General features: G+C 46.0%; 1 pseudogene; it reads left to right on the plus strand.

Moving 5' to 3' along the window:
- LOC146179571 (uncharacterized) overlaps positions 1-23,603 on the plus strand; it is an 84,413-nt pseudogene that overhangs the window by 37,235 nt on the left and 23,575 nt on the right.

The following is a 23,603-nucleotide window of genomic DNA, read 5'->3' on the forward strand; positions in this document are numbered from 1 at the left end:
GCTTTCCTTCCTTTAGAATCTTGTTTGTTACCCTAAGCGACCATCGGTTATCCTCTCTTCGCACTACATGTCCTGCCCATGCCCACTTCTCTTTCCTAATTTCCGCTAGAATGTCAGTAACTTCAGTTATTTCTCTGACCCACTGTGCGCGCCTCCTATCTCTTAATGTTACCCCTACCATTTTTCGTTCCATTGCCCTCTGCGTTGTCCTCAGCTTAAGTAGAACCATAACCTCCTTAATATACTCTGTGCCTGTCAACTCCGCGCTCCGCGGCCGTCGCCGCCCCTCCTCCTCCGTTGACAAGTTACGCCGCTGGCTGCCGAGAGATGGGGACAGCGACGTAGGGTCACCTTCGCCAGGCGAGTGCCGGGTGCGCCGTGTTGCAAAGCGGTCCGGATAGCCACGCGCTGCCGCTGTCTCGCTGTTTCGTGGACTGCTATGCTGTGTGCAAGATCATGCTTCTACATTTCTCTGCCTTTGGGTGCTGCAGGAATGCAGCATTGCACCAACTGGTAAGTGCCAGCTTATCTTAGGATTGGACCTGAAGAAGGCATTTGACAGTGCAAAACACGATGCTATTCTGTAGGGCCTCACGGAACTAAACGTAGGCTAAAGGATGTATGAATATGTAAGAAATTTTCTAACAGACAGAAAAGAAAAAATAAGATACCAAGGGATAAAATCTCAGATATTCGAAGTGGGGAGCAGGGGCACACCACAAGGATCGGTGCTATCGCCCACACTTTTCAACATAGCCATGCGTGGAATTCCAGGAAAGCTAAAGAAAATAGAAGAAATAAAATTCAGCCTATATGCGGATGACATAACCATTTGGAGAAACAAAGGCAGCGATGCTGAAATCGAGCGAAAATTGCAAGAGGCGGCAAACAACACTGTACAATATGCAAAAGAGAGGGGCATGAAATGTTCCTCAGAAACATCGGAATTGTTTATATAAAATCCGAAACGCCTTAAGGCCCAACTCCAACGACATATCCTGCGCGTCGGCGCTCAGCGTCAGCGCCGTGCCACGGTGGGCGTCACAAGCGGTGCACATCTCCATGGGACTCGGCGCTGGCGCCGTTGGCGCTCACTGCTGACGCTTGTACTCGCGCTGGTGCGTTGTTGCTAGACTTAACAAGCAGACATTGACCAAAGCAGTTTTAACATTCACTCAATGATTTCTGTTTTTTAAAGCGTTAAGAGACGTAATTTAGACATGGAACTTAATTACAGTTTACACATTCTACTTCTGCATAAATAAACCTGCATCTTCCACATTTTTCTCGACTTTTCAATACAATCTGCAACGCCATCGACGCAAATCAATTTGTGCGGTTTTCCGCGACCGTAGCTGAGACGAGTCTTCTGAGTTTTGTTCCTCCACGGTTAAGATAACCTATCGGCTGCGAAAGATTGTGCCATCACGGCCACGTGCGACGATGAAAAGCGATGACAAAAAGGAAAAAAAAGAAAGCCACGCGAAGACTCCGCGCGAGCGAAAATTCCCATCCGGTGGTCGCGGCCACACTGTCCTCTCATTGGTGCACGGCGCCTGACGTGCGCCAATGAGAGACCTACGTGGGCGCGCAGCTCGGCGCCTGCGTGTACGCAGACGCCGAAATTTAGCACGGACAGACCTCGGCTCTCCGCTCGAATTTGCTGTAGGGTGCCCCCCAGGTTGGAAGGCGTCCCACATGTTACTGAGGATGAACAAAGGGCGATTCATAGTAGCTCCAGGACGAATGAAGCGGCTGGGCTAAAGCCAAAAGGACGCTCAGTTGTAGATGTGTCGGGAAGCGACCGGAAAGTCCGATGTTGCAAGGAGATATATCACATAGCAAAATGGAATGTAAGATCTATGACGCAAGGTAAACTGGATGTCGTCAAGCGAGAAATGGGAAGATTGAACATTGATATCTTGGGTATCAGCGAGCTCAAGTGGACCGAAATGGGAGAATTTAATTCCGGCGACCATTATGTCTTTTACTGTGGGCACGAATCCAAGAGAAGGAATGGGGTCGCTCTCATAGTAAACAGAAGAATGGGCTGAGCAGTGTTAGGGTACAAACCCGAAACCGACCGAATGATTTCACTTCGGATCCAAGGTCACCCTTTCAACATAACAGTTATCCAAGTCTATGCACCAACCCCTACTGCTGAAGAAGCTGACGTTGAGAAATTTTATGCGGACCTGCAATGCCTTTTAGACCGCACTCCATCATCAGACGTCCTTTTTCTCATAGGAGACTGGAATGCTAAGGTGAGGAGTGAAGAAATATCCGGAATTACAGGCAAATTCAGTCTTGGTGAACCAAATGAAGCTGGGCAAAGGCTTGTAGAGTTTTGTCAAGAAAACAACCTGACCATAGCGAATACTCATTTTCAACAGCGCAAGAGGCGCTTGTACACATGGATTTCACCGGACGGTCTGTACAGGAATCAGATTGATTATATTCTTTGCCGGCAGAGATGGAGAAGTGCTATACAAGCAGTAAAAACAAGGCCTGGGGCCGATTGTGGCACCGATCATCAGCTTCTTGTTGCCAAATTTAAGCTTCGATTGAGGAAAACGCAGAAAACTAGAAGGCCTTTCAGGTATGATCTGGGTCAAATTCCATCAGAATATGCTGTGGAAGTGAGGAATCGATTTCAAGAATTAGATCATGAAGACAGAGAGCCTGAAGAGATGTGGACTGATGTTCGTACAAGAAGTTGCTACTAAGGTAGTTCCAAAGCAAAAGAAATGCAAGAAAGCAAACTGGTTATTTGAAGAAGGTTTGCAAATAGCTGAGGAAAGGAGGACGGCAAGAGTTATGGGGGAAAGAGAAAAGTACAAGGTTCTCAATGTGGATTTTCAGAAAATAGCAAAGAGAGATAAGAATGCCTTCCTGAACATACAGTGCCAAGCAGTTAAGGACAACAACCAATTAAGGAACACAAGACCTCTGTATAATACAATCAAAGATATCAAAGGAAGCTTCTGTGCTAAGCTAGGCGTGATAAAGGACAAACGAGGCAAGGACCTCACTGAAGGCTCAGAGATAAAGAAGAGATGGCAGGAATACACAGTAGAACTGTACAAGAAGGACCCGAATGTGCAAACCCAACATAAGACGGTTGTGATTACTGATCTCGAGCCGGGCATCTTGAAGAGTGAAGTTGAATAGGCCTTAGCCAGCCTTGCTAAGAACAAAGCTAGCGGAATTGATGGCATTCCAGCTGAGTTGCTTCAAAACCTACACCATGACGCTGTTAACATTCTGTATACATTATGTCAGAAGTTCTGGACAACCCTGCAGTAGCCACAGGATTGGAGGAGGTCAGTTTACATCCCCATTCCAAAGAAAGGCAGTGCCAAAGATTGTTCCAACTACCGCACGATCGCGCTTATTTCACATGCTAGCAAGGTGATGTTGAAAATCCTCCAAGGTAGGCTGCAGCAGTATTTGGATCGGGAGCTTCCGGACGTGCAAGCTGGGTTTCGCAACGGCAGAGGAACTAGAGACCAGATTGCCAACCTTCGCTGGATCATGGAAAAAGCAAGAGTGTTCTAGAAACCCATCTACTTCTGCTTTATTGATTATGCGAAAGCGTTTGACTGCGTAGATCACAGCAGATTGTGGCAAGCTCTCCAAGAAATGGGAGTTCCAATTCACCTCATCTGTCTCCTCAGGAACCTGTATGAAGGGCAAGAGGCCACAGTCAGAACTGGGCATGGTCTTACTGATTGGTTTCCGATTGAGAAAGGAGTGAGACAAGGCTGCATACTGTCGCCCTGCCTATTTAACCTATATGCAGAGTGCATCATGAGGAAGGCCGGTCTGGACGAGTCTTCAGCTGGAGTGAAGATTGCTGGAAAACGTATTAACAACCTTAGACATGCGGGTGATACCACATTAATGGCAGAAAGTGAAGTGGAACTAAAGAGACTTCTGATGCGCGTACATGAAGAGATTGAGAAGTTTGGGCTTAAACTGAACATTAAAAAGACAAAGATCATGGCGTCTTGCCCTATCAAGTCCTGGAGCATCAAGGGACAAGAAGTGGAAGCTGTGACAAATTTTCTCTTCTTTGGCTCCAAGATTACCCCGGAAGGAGACTGCAACCATGAAATTAGGAGACACCTGCTTCTGGGAAAGAGAACCATGGTTAGCCTTGACCACCTAGTAAAGAGCAGAGACATTGGTCTGCCAACCAAGATCCGTATAACTCGTGCTATGGTCTTTCCAGTTGCGATGTATGGATGCGAGAGTTGGACTGTGAAGAAGGCTGATCGCCGAAGAACTGACGCGTTTGAATTGTGGTGCTGGCGGAGACTCTTGAGAGTTCCTTGGACTAACAAAAGATCAAATCAGTTGATATTGTCGGCCATAAAGCCTCACTGCTCATTGGAGGGTCAAATTTAATGTTAAAGCTCAGTTACTTTGGTCATCTGATGAGAAGAGAGGAGTCGCTGGAGATAAATTTGATGTTGGGAAAGGTTGAGAGTCGCCGTAGAAGGGGTAGGCAGCGGACGCGATGGTTAGATGGCATCCTCGAGGCGCTGCAGATGAAATTATGTGATGTTAGGAAGATAGTGAGAGACTGGAAAGCGTGGCGTGACATGGTCCATAGGGTCACGAAGAGTCGGACACGACTGAACGACTGAACTGAAGGAAATGCCTCGGTACCAGCGCCGCCGTACAGGGTGGTGACATCCTTTGGCATGCCCCGCGCCGCCGCTTTCTCCGCGCTCGCCATCTTGGGGCAAGTCGCTTCGTGCCGTTGCTGCGGAGTGTCCGAAGCGGTTGTACTGTGCGCTGGGTGCTGGGCGATTGTACTGTGTTCAGTCGCGAAAACTAGCATGCCAGGCTGTTGTGTTGCATTGGGAGCTGGCTCAGCAAAAAAAGAAAAAAAAAAGGAGCCAGATGTTTTCGTTTTTCATGGGATAATTGAGACGGAGAAATGTATGGGAGGCGAAAGTGAAGCGTGAAGACTTGACGGCGAATGGTAACGCGAAGATCTGCGAAGTAAGCCACAATATCTGTGCTGCTTTTATGCCTCCATAAAATTTATTTTGAGCGAATAGGTGCATTTCGATTGTGTAAAAAGGTCTAGCGCAGACACAGACCACTGGAAAGATGACAAACACACACACAAGCGCTTACGTATGTGCGCGTGTCGTCTTTCTTGCGGTCTGTATCTGTTTACAAGACATTTTGTACTCGTCTAACGTAGTTACCCACTTCTGTTTGGTATGACATTATCTCACGCCGCTTCACCCGTCTGCTTGTAAGCACGAGCTTTGTGTGGTTTTTGGCTTCCCAATCTAGCACTGTGCGCAACTGATTTTGATCTGCCTTCTGAACGTTGAAACAGGTCGAAGCATCGTATTGTCTGGCATCGGGAGTAGCGCGCTGTGTTTTTTAAGTGTAAGTTTTGAATTTTCAGCGTACGAGAGGGCTTATAAGCTAAATATATGGACAACTGCGTCTGCTATGTTGTAGTCACTCAGGAAAATTTAGTGTAACTTTCAGTGAGTGACACTCGACTTTAGTATCATTCGCGTATTGTCACACAATAATATCTGTTGTTGAGAATCTGCCTTTCTGTGTCATAGCCGCACCAAAAACGTGTGGAGAAGGTCGAGCCTGGTATTTGTCAAAGGAATGCACCATTGCGCCCACTCGATCTTGAAAGCTGGTGGCAACCGCCGAGGCTTCAGGTTCACACACATTACATTCCCTCTCTCCTTCTCGGGAAATAATACAATGGTGAGCGACGGATGCCATGTCACCTCGCGACAGAGTAGGAAGTGAAACGCAGTGTTTAACAATTATTTTGGTCACAAGAAAAGAAAACACGCCCCGTGAGTCCGCCGCGCTGGAATTTGGCAAGTGGGCTTATCGCTAGTACAACATTTCGCGAAACAGAGATAGCAGGAACTCTGAAGCTGTTTTCTTTTTTAAATTATACACAGGAGCAGTTTTCCCAAGGTTTTTGAGATTCGCAATAATATACAAAGTTGGGTTCTCATGAAAATTAAGCCGTTTTAAGCATATAATTGGCAGCTCAAAAAGTCTCAACGAAACTGCTCTCGTGAGCTAGAAGGTGTAGCGGCATCATCTTGTGAAAGCGGTCGTGAGGAAGCAAGGTGCTTGCGCAGTACAAAAGTTCATTCCGAATGCAGCTTTTCCTTGCCTGTATAATTATTTACGCATCGCGAGGCGACGTTCACACCCTGTTGTCCCCGCAAGTACTCGTCTGAGGTTAAGCCAAATTTAGGTGAAGCTAAATTTGACCGCCTGACACGCGTGACACGCTAATTAGTGCTGTCACTTGTTTGGCATCCATGGAAAAATTTTGCGATCGTACATGTAAATATCGCACTGCTTCCATAATGTTTTTATTATTTCATTCATTTGCGCGCACACTACAAAAGACGCAAAATGACTGTTTCGTCGCCTATCTCATTTCAGCACCAGTTCGAGAACAAACAAAGTGTACGGACGGCGGCTCCTCAAGTCAACGGCTGTCCCGACATTGTTTGATTGCGTGTAAAAATTTATCGCAACAAAACAACATATTCCATTTAAAGAGTCCAGTAAAATCCGGTAAATGCCTTGTCGAACAAACCGTTCCGATTCCAGTGGTTGATTACGCTAAACACCCAAAGCTTATGAACAGACTGTTAGAGCGGTTTGGGACGATGCACTTGCGCATTTACTTGAGTTGGCTAAGTCAGCCAGAAAAATCGAATGGTGCGTACGGCAGCAAAACTGTAGCTAGCACCAACTTTGATTAAAAGACGTCTCCTAGGCGTGCATCCAAAATCAGCTTCAAAGTTTTAATGAGGATTCTTTTGAAATAAAATGCCATGTGCATCAGCATGCGACACGTGTCAAAGGTTGATTTACGTATCGTTTTTTGCTGTGATTTTCTACGGTTTACGATGGGCCATTGCGATACAAATAATTTTCGATATACGGCTCATTGAAACGTACACATGGTTGTTGATTTATAGCAATAGACGCAACTGAATGTTATGCACCTCGTAAACTCATTCATGTCCGGCAGTACAAAATGCATTGCTTTATGAAACAGCCAGTCGTCAAAATAACCGCATTTGAACATCCGAGACGGCGAAAGGGTAAGTGCTTACCATCTGCAATTTGAACATTTCCTCTTAGCAGTAGTTGCTCTCAAATTTTTTTTTCGACCAAAAAGGCGCTCAGGATTGCAAGTATGTGTGTAAAAACGGTACACAGCTGAGCTTACTATCGCAAGCGCGTGCTGAACAAGAAATCGGGCCGACGCTCCATAGCCCGCCGTATCTGAGCTTGCCCCAACATGGCACCGCCGAAGGCGGTGTCTCCACCCTGTACGGCGGCGCGCTAGCATTGGAGTGTAGCGGAAGTGACGCCAAAATTTAGGGTTAGCCAAGTCGGGCCATTAGCAACGGCGACGCTGTTGCTATGAAAACTCGGGCCACTAGCAACAGCGTTGCCTAAGGTCTCTAGGTACGTGAGCGTCGCGGAGAAAAAAAAATGCGGAGGGTAAAGGAGGAGGAGAGACGCAGAGTCCAGTTGCGGCGTGGCCTCGCCGGCTTCAAAAACAAATGACGTCAGGGCCTCTCCTAAGTTCTTTGCTTCCTCCATGTTTGCTGGCGTCTCGTATCGTGCGCATGCTCAAACCGGTTCCTGCATACGCCAACAGCGCCGACGCCCAGGATATGTCGTTGGAATTGGGCCTTAAGGCAAAAAGAACAAGTGGACGTAAATATAGAAGTGGAGAGACAAGCAGTCCCGAAAGTCGAGCAAATGAGGGTGCTAGGAATGGTCCTCCAAACGAACGGGCACAATGGAGAAACGATAAAGGAACTGGAAGGACAGGTCATATAAACGACAAACCTAATAAGGATAACAGCTAATAAAATAGAGGGCTTAAGGAAAATAACCTATTAAGGCTCATACAAGCGTTCGTAATAAGCAGGGTCGGGTATGCCACGCCATACTTAGACCTGTAAAGGGCCCTAAAAAGAGTTGTGTTGTGTTGTGTTTTATGGCACATAGGCAACTAAGGCCATCATGCGCCAAAAGCAAGGTTTTAGAATTTGGACTTTGTTAAGGGCTTGAAGAAGTTATTATAGGTTCTATAACTTATTTAGATACTTTGCTTCTTTTAGAAACGAAAATATGCAGGAAATGTCAATGAGCGACCTTTCTCCTGAAAGTAAGCTTAGGTGGAATGGTATATGTTCATTGTAAAGTTGTGGGCAGTGCTTCTGTCGTAGATCTTCAAGTCTGATTAGGATATGGTTGATTGTGAGCACGTCTCCACATTCTTCACAAGTAGGCTGATCGTGTTTCGTTAGTGAAAAGTTATGTGTAAGGTGTGTGTGACCGATACGAAGACGACATAGAACCACTTCAATGAAACGCTCTTGGTGGCTACATGTTTTCCATTCCTGTACCATGGGCTTCAGTACGTGTAACTTATTGATTTCTTTGTCCCATGAATCCTGCCATTTCTCTTTCAATTTTCTTTGTATATATTTTATGACATCTCTATGAGGTACATTTACTTGTTCTTTTTTGTATTCAGGGCGGCTGCAGCACACGCATCAGCTCTTTCATTTCCATTTATACCTACGTGACTTGGCACACAGAAGAATTTAATTTCGTGTCCTCATGTTTCAGCTGTTTTTATGCAATGTATTATATTTCCTAATAAGGGTTGTGTTGCATTTCTGGCGTGTAGTGATGTGATCACACTTAGTGAGTGTGTAGATTATACTTTTTACGATGTTGCACTTTACTATCTTTTCCGCGGCTAAAGAGATGGCATAACATTCGGCCGTAAAAACTATTGCACACAGAGGTAGCCGAACTGTTTTTTATTTTCAAGTTTTTCTTCCACTACACCACTACCAGCGTAAAAAGTTGTTTTAGAACCGTCTGTATAAAACGCAGTGTCGTTTTTGAACTTTTCCTTCAAGGCTAGAAACTCTTGTATTATATGATCAGGTGGTGTCTGCTTTTTATGAAACTGTGTTAGTGAGAGGTCGCATACAGAAGGGAAGCTGTACCAAAGGGCAATTTTTTCGGGACTATGCACAACGTTTGGAAGTGTATCATATATGTTTAGTTCTTGGCATATCTGTTCATAACGGAGAATTAGAGGTCTTATTGCTAGCGGTTTATTGTTAAAAAGTGTTCTAGATGGGCACTTTGTGACTACAGAGTGGCAAAGGTGTTTTGGGATGGACCTTATTTTTAGCACGTAGGCACACGTAAGCATTGTTCTTCTGTCTGCGAGGGGTGGTTCATTTGTTGCTACATGGAGGCTATTTACGAGGGATGTTCTGTATGCGCCAGTTGTAAGCCACAGGCCAAGGTTTTGCACAGGATCTAGACGTTTTAAGTAAGAGGCTCTTGCTGACCCATACACAACACATCCATTGTCCAGGGAAGAGCGTACTACTGACTTATAGACACGCATAAGACATGTTCTGTCAGAGCCCCAGCGTTTGTGTGATAACACTTTCAGTATATTCAAAGATCGGGAAGCTTTCGTTTTGAGGTTGTTGATATTTGGTAGAAAAGTGAGTTTTTTGTCAAAAGTTACGCCAAGAAATCTGTGCTCGCTTTTTATTGGCAGTATTGTTTCATTTAGGTGCAGGTTAGGGTCGGTTTGTAACCCTCGTCGCAGAGATAATAGAACAGCCACTGTTTTTTGTGGTGAAAACTGAAATCCATTTTGATCTGCCCATGTAGCCAGCTTGTTTAAAGTAAGCTGCACTTGTCTTTCACATGTTGATACATTGGAGGATGTGTATGCTATCTGTAGGTCGTCGACATGTAGTGAATACATTAGATTTCGGGATTATTTTGTTTAAAGAATATATTTTTACCACGAAGAGAGTTGTACTTAATATACAGCCTTGTGGCACCCTGTTCTCCTGCATAAAGTTCCTTGACAAAGTTGAGCATAGACGCACACGAAATGTACGATTCGAAAGGAAGTCTTTTAGACAGTTCAGCATTCTACTGCGAATGCCCAAATCCGCTAGGTCGCGAAAGATGCCGAATCTCCATGTCGTATCGTACGCCTTCTCCATATCGAAGAAGACTGCAAGACAGTGCTGCTTATGTATAAATGCTTCACGGACCGTGTTTTCAAGGCAGACTAAATGGTCCGTTGTAGAACATGCTTTTTTGAAACCACACTGGTGAATATCTAGAAGTTCCCGAGATTGAAGCACGAAGGTTAGCCTAATATTTAAAACACTTTCAAATGATTTTGCAAGGCAACTTGTAAGGGCTATACGTCTATAACTACTGGGGGCAGTGGGTGGCTTTCCTGGCTTCAGGAAAGGCACAATAAATGCTTTCTTCCATGCCTCTGGGATCTTTCCAGATACCCAGATCTTATTGAAAAAATTCACGAGGGCTCCTATCGCAGGTGTGGACAGATGTGCTAGCATTTCATAGTGTATTTCGTCCGGGCAGGAGTTAAGTTTGCGGGCTTCGCACAGAAGCGAGATTCCGAAGGGGCGACCAAGGTCAAGGGGCAGCTTGACGCGGGCTGATTTATGACGATCGCGCAGGCGACCGCTTCTCGGAAGTGAGCCCAGAACACATGGCAACGGGCGACAATGCCGGCCCTGTCCGTCCCGTGCCGCGAGGGAGGCAGAGCAGTGCAAGTAGAAGGCTCAGCGTAAGCGCAATGGTTGTGGGTTCGGCGCTAACTGCGTGTCTTCCGGTTCGAGTGAAGAGGGCGCGGAGGCCATAAATTCCGAAACGCACACGGGCCTAGGGAGAACGCGCGGCAGAGGGAGCCGCTGTTGACATGTCTTCCCGGGAAGACGCCTGTACGTCCCTTTGAATCCGCCGCCCGCGCGCAACCGACCAAGAGCAGGGATCGGAATGTTTGGGCCTGAGGTTTGTGTGTGTTTGTTTCTATGTGTGCGTTTTCGGAAGTGTCTTTGGACGCCGTTCGCCTTTGCGACTGCTTGGTGCCTCTTGCTTGGGAGGATTTTGGAGAGGGAGTAAATCGTAGATGTATGTGTTTGTGTGCGCAACCACTCGCCGCTTAGTGCGTGCTTTGTGTGTGTTTTATTTAACATGCGCAGGAGAGGGATTAATGTGGCACAATGATCGGCCAGTCCATTTTGAAGCAATGCATGTTATTGGCCACAGAGTGACTAGTCGTTGATTGGTCAACGGACTAAACTGGAATTTTGAACGCTAAGGAAGCGAGCGTTGAGACAGTTGGGTCGGAGGAGAGTTGGGCTCAGACGAAAATCGAGGGCAGACGGCTTATTCGAGGAGGGAGGCTAGGCTGACGGAGGTCTCAAAGGACTCTGGCCTAAAGTGTAGCAGAAGGCCAAGGCCTGATTCTACTAGCCTCTGACCTCTGATCGTTCACCAGTCGCAGTTAGCCCTCTATGTTTTGAGGTCGCATCCGACGACATTCTTGTAAATACGTCGATGTAAAAAGTGTAAATAAATGTGTACAGTCGAGAAGGGAAGCCCTCATCTCCACACCGCAATGTGTCGCTGAGCTACGGACGCAGCGGTGGTTACCAACACCACTCGGTACGAGCGAAGGCAGAAGGAGAAACAGCAAGAAACACCCATCCATTCCCCACGCCTTCGCCCGAAAAGTTTAACTGCCAGGCGCCGTCTTTTTACCAGCAGCTAAAACGGTATTTATTTCTTGTACTGTGAGCAAAGAGTTGTAAGCTTCATTTCCTCTCCCACTTGTTGGAAGTCTGTTTTTCAGCTGAAGTTTTGTATTTTAAGAAGCATTTTGTGTAGTGTAATGAACTTGATATTGAAGAAAAGTGTTCATCTAAAATGTCTGCCTGTTCTTCCATGATCGTTTGCTTGCTGGGATCTGTAAGAAATGGAATTGTGAAAGGAGAGAAGGTTCCGTCAAGTTTACGAACTTGCTCCCACATTTGTTTAGATATGATTGAACTATTTATGGAAGATATATAGTTTTGCCAGGAAGACCTTTCGGCATTGCGGCGGACATATCGTGCTTTGGCTCTTGCCTGCTTAAAATTTGTGAGATTTTCATCCGTGGGGTGCCTGCGAAAAATTCCCCCCGCTTTGTTTTGTTTTCTTGTTGCTTCTTTACATTCTCGCGAATACCAGATTTTGTGATTTTTTGCACAGCTCCAGAGGACTGTGGGATAGCTAAGTATGACGCAGCTATGATGCAAGTTGTAATCTTTTCGTTCAGCTCGTCTACGCTGAGGTGATCTGAATAAATATTTTCAAGGTTAGCTTTTGATTGAAATAATGGCCAGTTAGCTAGGTGAAGCTTCCACCGTCGTGGTTTGTTAAGTGTGATGGCTGGTGAAGGTGTTAAGCTGATTGTGACAGGGAAATGATCACTCCCCTGTGGGCTGTCCCGAATATGCTATTTAAAATCTGTAATAATTGATGGTGAACTAAAAGACAGATCTAAGCAACGCATTGCTCCAGTACTTGGTGAGCAGTAAGTAGGTTTACCAGTACTGAGCAGGCAAACATCATTGCACAAAATAAAATCTTCTAAAATACGGCCCCTGCTATCGGTTTGTTTACTCCCCAAAAAGTGGAATGTGCATTACAATCTCCAACTACCAGATATGGCTCTGGTAGCTGTTTAAAAAGTGATTCCAGGTCATGAAGTGTGACGTTAGAATGGGGTTCAAGGTATACAAGAACATAATGTTATAGTTTTGTAGTGCAGGATAGTGACCGCAACAACCTCATAATTAGTTTTGAGGTCAATTTGATGAGTTGCAATTGAATTCCGAATTATAATAGCAACACCTCCGGATAACCTATTTGCTTGCTGTCGATCACAGCGAAAAACGTTATACTTTTTTAGCATGTTTGTGTATTTAGGCCCTAGGTTTGTCTCCTGTAAACATAGAGCAACCAGGGCAAGTGAATTTAAAAGATCGGTTACATCACTATAGTTTCTGAGTCCACGGCAGTTCCAGTGGACCAGAAATGCCATGTTTATAGATTTGTGAAGATGGAGCTAAAAACTTAGGTTTCCGGATTATCCGGTCCTGTTATTTTATTTCGCTTTTTTTTATTTTATTATTTATTTATTTTTTTTGCTCAAGAGAGTGCCGCCGTTGCAGCGGGGGCGAGTGAGGGGTAGTATCCATCGCCTGCTCGGAGGCGCTGGAGGTTCGCAGACGAGCTGCGGGAGAAGAGATTTCAGGCTTCTTCTTTTTGGGCAGCCGGTTGAGGGGCCGGCGGGCCCTGTTTCTTAGCTGACAGGGCAGCTTTTGCTGTCCTTGTTTGAGGCGGAGGTGCTCCTGCTTGCGGCATAGCCTGAGCAGGAACCAGATCCAAGTGTGGAGAGTCCCCCCCCCCCCCCCCCCCCCATGCCACCTTGGAGTAGTTTGCTTTCGCTGTGAAAACAAACGGGTTTTTATCTTTGACTCATTTACGTGCTTCTTTGAAGCTGATGTTTTCGGTTGTTTTCACTGTTATAATTTCTTTCTCTTTTTTTCATGACTGGCATGACCTAGAGTATGCGGGGTGGTCCCCCTCGCAGTTTGCACAATGAGGCGCAGCAGTACAGTAGTCGGATACATGGTCCTTTGCAGCACATCTGGCACATGTTTTGCTGCCGCGGCAACTCTGTGAGCCATGACTGAAACGTTGGCAGTTAAAGCAGCGTCTGGGGTTGAGTATGTAGTGTCGAACATTTACTTTGATGTACCCTACTTCAATTGATTCAGGAAGTTTGGAGGTTGCAAAAGTCAGGACAATGTGTTTGGTAGGTATTTCCTTGATGTATTTTCTTATTTTGATTCGGTGCACATAAGTCATATTTTGTTCTTGTAGTCCCTCCGGCATTTCTTCCTCTGTGAGGTTCAAGAAGTCGCTTTCGGATGTCACTCCGCGGACAAAGTTCAGGGATCTGTGTGCAGATACTGTAATGGGGATTTCCCCAAAGTTCTCAAGCTGTGCAACTTTCGCGCATTGGACATGGTCTCGGACTTCCAGTAGAAGGTCTCCACTGGCTAGTTTAGATACTTTGTATCCTCGTCCTAGAGTTTGGGTAAGAGTCTTAGAAACAAGGAATGGGAATATTGTACGGGCTGGGTTTTCACTGTGGATTATGTGGAACTTGATGAGCACTTCTGATTTTTTGCAGAAAAAGTCAGATGCTGCTTCGGTCCGCCTTTTTTTAAGGCGATCATTTGGTTTGGGGAGGAATACATAAAGAGGTATGCTGTTCGGCCATGGTGCCAGCCACCCACCATGGAGCCCAACAAGGGGACGGGACAGGAAACTCCGAACAAGTCCTGCCTCCGCCAGCTGTACACCATAACTATAACCTAATATGGGGTAATACAGGGTAGTTACTCCACACACGGTTAACCCTTGCCGCCAGTAAGTAAGGAAAAACAAGAAGAGAGTAGAGGACAGGAGAGTTGTATGATGGAAGATAGCAAAGTGAAAGATGGGAGGATAGGAAAAGGCGACTGCCGATTTCCCCCGGGTGGGTCGGCCCGGAGGTGCCGTCTGTGGGAAGCGTGGGCCAAAGTGCTGTGTTGCCTCCACCGAGGGGCCTTAAAAGTCCAAACACTCGGCATCGGCTCAACCACCAGGATCCCCTTTTCCCCAGACACGACGGTGCCACGCACGGCTAAGCGTGGGTGCTCGGGGTCCGTGGTGTCGCACAGTACACACAAACACCTGCTTCAACAGGTGCCCCCTGCGGGGAAAAGGCCATAGAGTTTCTTACTCTCACCTAGAGGGAAAGCTGTGCTGCCGTCTATGGGCGTTTACACGGAGTTTCCAGACGGCCAGTTCAGCCACCATGGGCGCTCAAAGCATCATGGGCCGGAGAGCTATACCGAGTGCAGAACTACAACTTTTGGTCAAAACGTAATGCAAAGATAAATGCCAGTGTGAGATTTATCCAATATAAGCGATGGCTCTTTCTCCTATTGGCTTAGTTTTGAGCAGCACAAATACCAAAATTTCGCACTTAATAGGCTAACTTTGAAATTAAAAAAACGTTATGAAAATATTTATGGTAGTGCAATCTTTTAAAGAAGTTTTTAGTGGTATTTCGGGAAACAGAAACCATTTATTGGCGGCGTCTGCTTTTGCGCCTTCGCTACTATGGCTTTCGCGGTCTATGTACGCACCTTCAAATGATGATGATGACGAAAAAAAACATCGCAGTAACGCCACTCCACGTACCCGAGAGAAACCGACTGTCCCGCAACAAGTAGCACAGCGGCCCATGATTCTTAGCGCGCCCATGGTGGCTGAAGTGCAGCGCCCTCAGCTTTCCCTCTAGGTAGTGTATGGAACTCTATGGAAAAGGCCGAAAAAAACAAGATCGATAGCATGATCAGAAAATGCATTAAAAGAGCACTACACCTCTCGACAGGTACCTCCACGGACAGGCTAATGATGATGGGAATACACAACACCTTATATGAAATAATCTAGGCTGCACTAGCTACACAACAAAGAAGGCTAGAGAAAACCAAGGGTGGAAGGAACATATTGAGGGAAATAGGTATGCAACCGAAGGAATATTGGGACAGGACAAAGGAAATGAGAGCGGAGGTCCGGAAACGGATCCATATCCCCCATTACCAAAGAACATGCACCCTGAATATAATAAGCAAAGACGAAAGAAAAGGGAGGGCCAAAACACAGACACGGAGATTCGAGACGGAAAATGCAAGTAGAATTGCATATGTAGACGCTGCATACTGCGGCAAAGGAAAAATTAATGCAGTCGTACTCAATGGCAAGCGAGAAATGGTTACCAGCAGTATCAATAAAAACAAAATCGATACAGACAGCGGAAGAGGCTGCAATAGCACTGGCTCTTGCTCAGACCGAGGCAAAATGCGTAGTCAGTGACAGCAAAAGCGCAGTCAGGAGCTACACCGCTGGAGTAATAGCAAAGGTCGCAGGTAGATTCCTCAATCAAAAGCGAATAGAAAGAGACGTCGCCCTTGTTTGGGCGCCAGCCTACGCAGGCGTGCCCGGAAACGATGCGGCACACAAACTAACCCGAGATCTCACACACCGGGCTGGAGGAGTGCCACCGGAGCAAGGCAAACAAGAGGACCTGATTGACTATAGCGAAATAACAATGCACTACATACTGAGCAGGAGGGTCCTACCACCACCAGACCCCACTTTAGGCAAAGAGGAAGCAGTAGCATGGAGAAAGCTACAGACAAATACATTGTCAAACATATATGGCCAGAAATACGATCAGACCAATGTTCATTATGTAAGGAAAGGGGATCACTAGATCACATAATATGGGAATGTGCGAAGTCATCAGGCAGGGCTGAAGATAACTAAAGACACCTGGGAGACCCTTCTGCGAAGCTCAGACCCAAGAGCCCAAAGAGAAATTGTTCGACTGGCCGAAGATGCCGCCGGAGTCCAAGAACTACCGGCCTGCAACTAAGGCGACTGTCCCACCTTCCGGGTCTAACCCCCGAAGAGCGGGATAGTCACTCTGTTGGACAAGTAAAAGTTCTCTCTCTCTCTCTCACTCTCTCTTGTCTGCGCAAGGTACGGGTGTTGAGAGATTGTCTTTAGCATGAAGGAGAGGGGTATGTTTCATAAGCACAAACCGATAAGCGTATGAAATTCAGCCCTCTCGGTGTCTTTGACGCTAATCATCAATCAACGTTACTAGATTTCTCATCACACCATCAAATGCAAGTCAGCACCGAATATGACATTTTCATGATATATGGGATTCCGTTTAAAAGTTGGTCACAATCACTGAAAAAGGTAGTTAGTATTGAGCGCTAATTATATGACAGAAAGAGCGAAGCTTTGACGATAGAGGGACACTTACGCTCCGCTTCAAAGATATTACGCGATAGCGGCCTGTGACCCAGTGGCATACCAGTGGAGTGCTTCCGCAATGAGAAAATTGTATTGCGAAAGTCGCTTTGAGACTTGGAACGCGGAGCGCCATCTGTCTCCGCAACGACATAGCAGGTCTCTATTAGTTCCGGTGGCCGCCCCATGCCGGCGCCTATTTTTCCGACACGTGTTTCTTACTGCGAAGGTAGCGATGCCTTTTCCACTGAACTAGCTGTGTACGTTACCAAAGTAATGTAATGAAGGGAAACGTCGCATGATTCGGGGCAGATCCCTTTGTTTTAAGTGTTAGGTCATTGCGTATCCACTTTAAAATTTTGCATTATCACGTACAACAACAGCATTGCGAAGGCCACATGGCATCATAAAGATATTGTTTTATTAAAAAAAAGTGGCAAAGTTTTAACGTATGCGAATCGGTGGCACGCGGTACGCGAATCTCACACAATATTCGCCGTAAAGCCGCAAAATGACACCGCATGTTGGCGAGCTGAACAGACGCGCATTAAGAAAATATCATTCTAATGTGTTCCTATCCCGTAACACAATGCATGGTGCTAAAATCAACACGTGCATCGTAGAGACATTCAAGCTCGTCATTTCGAGGAATTATCGCCAGTGCCAAAAAATATCTGTGGTTGATGCAGTTACACAGCATTATGCCGGAAAGGATAGTAGCGAGGTGCTAGATGTATTAACGGAATACGTCTACTGACAAAGGATTGTGGCCGCGGATACAAGTCACGAAACGTACGTGAATAACTAGAATCAGAATGGGACGAGTACTTTCGGAAAGTGTACCATCGGATCATGAATGACAGGTCACCAGCAGTGGCGTAAATACACGAACATTTCAGATGGTACTCGTAGGTTATCATGGCGTCATTTTGAATATGAAGTTTTATTCTGTCTTGTTTTGTTTTTTTCCAAGTAAATCAGATGGGATAAGTTAAATGAGAACCTCGCTAATTTTTGGTTTGGTTTGGTTTGAGGGGTTTAACGTCCCAAAGCGACTCGGGCTATAAGAGAGGCCGTAGTGGAGGACTCCGGAAATTTCGACCACCTGGGGTTCTTTAACGGTTCTTTAACATTGCACAGCACATGGGCGCCTTGGTTTAACTTTTAATACAAAGGCGAGCAGCTAAAACTTCCATATACACTGACTATAACAATTACAGGTACGCACACGCTAACGCTCCACAAACATAACGTGGCTATCGTTACGAGTACCGCTTGACGAGAGTGCCGTAGTCTGCCGCGCCAGCGGGAGGCGCCGCTTTCGTAAACGCTGCTGTATGTGCTGCGAATTTGTCGTTTTCGTTCATGTTGCAGCTGAGAGTGCAAGTTTTTCAACGTTTTGCTGAACAATACGTCGCGCAAACGATGCTGCTGCGACGTACGGGACGGGGGTATACGATGTTGTTGCTGCATAAAAACGTCGACAGATGGTACTTTAGACAGTACTTCTTTAATAAGCTGGTCTTGAACCGTGGTTTAACTTGAAAGTATACATTGTTGAAGCACGACAGCTCGATCGTATATCGAAATGGGTTGCACTTCACGTTAAATCAATGCGGCGACAACTGGAAAGCGTCTTTCGTATTATCTGCATTCCGCGTTCGGTAGCTGCCCGTACTGTGCATTTGCTGTGTGTTTTTTTGTACAGTTACCATTGTGATTATAAAATATAATTGAAAATACATGTATCGTGAAAGTACAACAGATACACCCTCACTGCAGAAGTGAAGCGCAGTCCTTCGCAGTCACTCCGGCCGCTAGTGCTGTTTCCAACTGCTGCCATTGGCCATGCCAAAGGGATGCTTTACTGTTTGCTCGCGCGCTCAAACAAAGCATAAATAGCACCAAGGTGTCGGATAGCTTTCACGTGCACCGCGAAACAGCACCTTTACACTACCGCACCGCAGCATCAACACGAACAGCACAGCCCAAGATGGCGTCAGGAGGAGCCGGAGCAGACTTTTCCAGTTTGGCTCATACGGGGCGCCACCATCAAACTAAGATGGCTGCATCCAGGCATTGAAACTAAAAGGGTCCATAGGGACCCCAACCTCAAGCTTGGAATGGATTAGGAATGGAATGGAATATAGGAGCGTCCCCTTTGAAACGGGGTGGTAGCAGTAGCTATCATGTTCATTTTTCTCCCTATATCTTAATTATTGATTTAGAATGGTTAACTAAACCATCATTCCATTTATTAAATTTTTGTTCCTACATTACTAACATTATGTCACTTCTCTGCTTTTAAGCCACCAATCTTCCAGTCGTTTTTTGCTAGTTTCCACCGCCGGTTTATACACCCGGCCACTGTTATCTCTAAACCCCAGAGATTCAGGAACAGTGATTGCGCCTGCATCAACTTCCGGATGGATATCATTACATTCGAGTATAATATGGTCAATTGTTTCACTGGAGTTACCACATACAGCACATGCGTCATCTCCATTGTTAAATTTCTTTTTGTAGCTGCGTGTTCTAAGGCATCCTGATCTAGCTTCAAAAAGTAGGGCACTGCCTCTTGAGTTATCAAAGAAATCTTCCTTCCTGATCTGCATTTTCCACTTTCGGTATAATTCCACACTCTGGTCCTTTTCCGTCGAATTTATCCAATTTTTACCTTCTGTCTTTTTCACCTGTTGCTTAAAGCTCTTTATTTCTCCGTCCTTGTGACTAGCATACTTACTAGTTAGTTTCCTAGTTCTTTTCCTCCATTGTGAGTCAACGCTTTTTAAGTACAGGTATTTAAATACTTTAGCTGCCCATCTGTTACTGTCCAATTTCCTCAGGCGTTCCTCATATAATATTTTACTCTGAGCTTCCTGTACTTCGCAAGATGCCCAGCCCATATCTCCCTGTACCGCCTCATTTGTAGTTTTGCCATGGGCACCTAGTGCTAATCGTCCAACGGATCTCTGATTTATTTCTAATGTCGACTGTACCTCTGATTTTAGGCACAAAACCGCATTTCCGAAATTAAGTCCGGGCACCATATTTCCTTTCCAAATACCCCTCAAAACCTCATACCTATTGTATCCCCACAATGCCTCATGCTTCATTATCCCGGCATTCCTTCGCCCTTTGGCCTAGAGTGATTGCTCATGCTTTCCAATGTATGGCAATCCTTCGTTTACCCATACCCCCAGATATTTATATTCTGCTACTCTAGGTATTTCATGGCCTTGTATTTTAAGACCCTGATCAGTTGAGCCGTCGAAAATCATCAGACCCGACTTAACTGCACTGAAACTGAAGCCTAGAGCGTCCCCTTCGTCACCGCAATACTTAACTAGTGTTTGCAATTCTTCCAGACTCTCAGCTAGCAGCACAATATCGTCTGCATACATCAAACCGGGGAGGCGCTGCTCTACCGCCTTTCCACCTAATCTATATGACAGGTTAAAATCTATGTTACCGACTTGTATCTTCCGTTCCAGGTTTCTCATATAAAGCATGAACAGCACCGGTGATAGAGGACAGTCTTGTCTTAATCCTTTGCATACTTTGACATCCTCCGTACTTCTTATCCCTTCCCACGTAATTTCTACTTTGTTATCCCGGTATATTTCCTGTAGGAACTCTATTATCTCATAACCGATACCTTCTTCTTTTAATATGTTCCACAGAAGTTCCCTGCTTACGTTGTCGTACGCCCCGTTTATGTCCAGGAAGGCCAAATGCAAAGGTCTATTTTCCACTCTATTTCGATGCATTGGGTAAGCACGAACAGGCTATCATCTAAGCGCCTACCATTTCTAAAGCCGTTCTGAAGTTCTGCGAGTATCTTGTTACTTTCTACCCATGCTTGCACCTTTAATTTCACGGCCGGGGCAATCCCGTGACAGCTGCCACTTTGCGCGGGCGGAGCATAGAAATGGCCGAGGAAACTGCGATCGCGTCAGCTTGCGTCGGAACGGAAGCGAAGTTTGTCATCAGTGACAGCAAAACTGTCATACAAAACTTTAGCAAGGGCAGGATCTCGCCCTTAGCAGCCAGAATCCTAGGCCAGAAAAAGTTGGATAAGAAAATTCAAATAATTTGGACTCCTGCGCACGAAGCCGTCCCCGGCAACGAGGCGGCCCACAAGCTGGCTCGAGATCTCTACCGCCGAGCCGCTACAGGGCCACTTGATGACCGAGGAAGCGGAGAGCGCTTGCTAAAATATGGGGAGATCACGCAGCACTACAGATTGGATCGTAGACTGGTACCCCCCACCAGACCCGAAATTAAACAGCAGACAAGCAGTAGCGTGGAGGCGACTGCAAACTTATACATATCCGCACCCGGTTATGGCGAACCACATGTTCCCTGAGGCTAGGAGTGACAAGTGCAATCTTTGTGGGGCGAGAGGGACCCTCGACCACATAATATGGGAATGCCCGTATTCTCCCAGGAGGACGAACAATATAGGCTGTAGAGACACCTGGGAGACCCTGCTGCGCAGCTCGGACCCTGAGCTCCAGCTCCTACTCGTCCAACTGGCTGAAGAGGCTGCTGGGACCCAAGACCTCCCGGCCTGCCTCTGAGGCGGCGGCACCCGCCCCTTGACCTGCGTGTCGGGGGGTGGGTAGATAACCTTATCTATTGGACATTAAAGTTTAGTCCATCCATCCATCCCTTGAAGCAGCCCGTCGTTGTTCAATAGCTTCCCTGATTTCCTTATTCCACCAGCTCCGTGGCTTCCTATTTCCATTCCAGCGGTTTGCTACTTTAACCTCCTGAATTTTCCTCCTTATGAGAAGTTCTACCTGTTCATAATCCCAGTCTTCCATGGGGCTTTTCTCTATTGCTTCCTCTATGTCTGCTGCTATCTGCGCTATTTGATCGTCGTTTAATTTTGCGGTTACGTTTTGTCTAAGTTCCATTTCTCTTTTCATCAAGGGCCCCATCTGCAGACTAATAAGTTTATGATCACTTCCCAGACTACACTCCCCTTCTTCGTCTATTTCCATTTTCTGACCTTGCTATAAATTTCCTGCGACATTAGACAATAGTCAATGGTCGTCTGCCTGTTGCGGAATTCCCACGTGATTTGGCCTTCACATTTTGTTTCTCTGTTTACTATAACTAGATCTTGTCACTCACAGAAATCTAGCATTAGCTTCCCGTTACAATCCGTGTATCCATCCAGATCGTCGATGTGGCCGTTCATGTCCCCCAGTAGAATAATATTGGCTCCGTTTCCAAACTGGCTTATATCGTCACTGATACATTCAACAAGATCCTTGTTTTCTTGCCTGCATTGATGTCCTGTTCCTAAATAAACTACCCCTAGCCATGTCCTTATGCCGGCAATTGTTCCTGAAACCCAGATATGTTATTTACAAGATGATTTAATTCTTTGCCAATTTGTTCCTTGGTGTATCAACATACCTACCCCTCCACCCTTTTTTTCCGTTCTCGTTCTGTTTCACCCTTCGCAGACGTAGCCTTCTATAAACGGCGGATCTTCTAGATCCCTAAGATGAGTCTCGCAAAGAGCGTACACACCTATTTTGTCATCCTTCAACTGCTGTTCTATATCTAACCATTTCGCTTTTTTTCTACCTCCTTGCATATTTATGTAGCTGATCTTAGTGTTAAATTTCTTTTTTGAGCTTTTCTTTCTCGACCTACTCTTTGCCATTTTTGGGGGCTCAGCCTCCATTATTACACTTTCTTCTGCTTCACTTCTAACTACCTCTGTGCACGGAGTCCTCGCGGACCCCCTAAAAAAGCTACAGCCCTGCCTGCCAGGCGCCAGCCGATCTCTGCTCCCACCCTTCTGTTAAAATGAATGCCATCTCGCTGTAAAGCCCTACCAAAACCTGCTTTATGTACCTCCCTGTTTACCTCAACCACTTCGAAACGCTTCTCCAAGCTTAACTTTCGTATGTCCTGATTAACTGTCACCACGTCCTTTTTCAGCTTTCGGTTCAATCCTAGCACCTCTGGTACTGTGCATACAACTATCTGTGTTTGCTGTGCTATCTCTCTGATCTCGTCAACTCCCTTAGCTAAACTTTCCACCACTCCTGCAGCATCACCATTTAGGACATCGTTTAGCCCCGCGGCTACTATTACCATACTGCGCTCTGCGGAATTCTTCAACAGCCTATTTTTACTCTCTTTCAGCACTGCCCTCATTGTTCTCCCTGGGAAGGCTCCAACTAACACTCTCTTATCACCCTTTACACGTTCCAAGATATCTTGCTTGCACCTGTTCATGTTGAATATCCGGCGATAAGCACCTGGGCCTTCTCTCTTCCTCTCCCAACTGTTGGCTCTTGCTTTCGGTTATCTGTGTCCTTATTTCTGTGATTTTGATTCTTCCTTACTTCTTCCTTTTTTTTCGGCTTCTTAGCTGCTTCTAAATAACTCTGACCATTCGAATCCGCCTGACCTACTTTGCTTATGCCTTCCATGCCAGTGCTGGCCCCAGCCACGTGGCCCGCATTGGAATGTTCGTCCTCGTTGGTTCCAAGGATAAAGTCGGCCCCCTTTTTTTTTTCAATTTGAGGAAGCTGTCCAAGAAGTTTCTGATTTTGCGCCCTTAACAAACGTACTTCATTTTCTAAATCATCCACACGAGACACTAAACTGCCCCTTTCTTGATCAAATCTATCTATACGCGCACTCAGTACGCAACACCGACACAAAAAGTCGCCGCCTTCCGCTTCACCTACAGAGTCAAAACGCGTTTCCTTGAGATTAACCTGAGC

Source organism: Amblyomma maculatum, chromosome 9, assembly GCF_055883805.1.
Source record: "Amblyomma maculatum isolate TAMU_Amacu chromosome 9, ASM5588380v1, whole genome shotgun sequence".
Lineage (NCBI taxonomy): Eukaryota > Metazoa > Arthropoda > Arachnida > Ixodida > Ixodidae > Amblyomma > Amblyomma maculatum.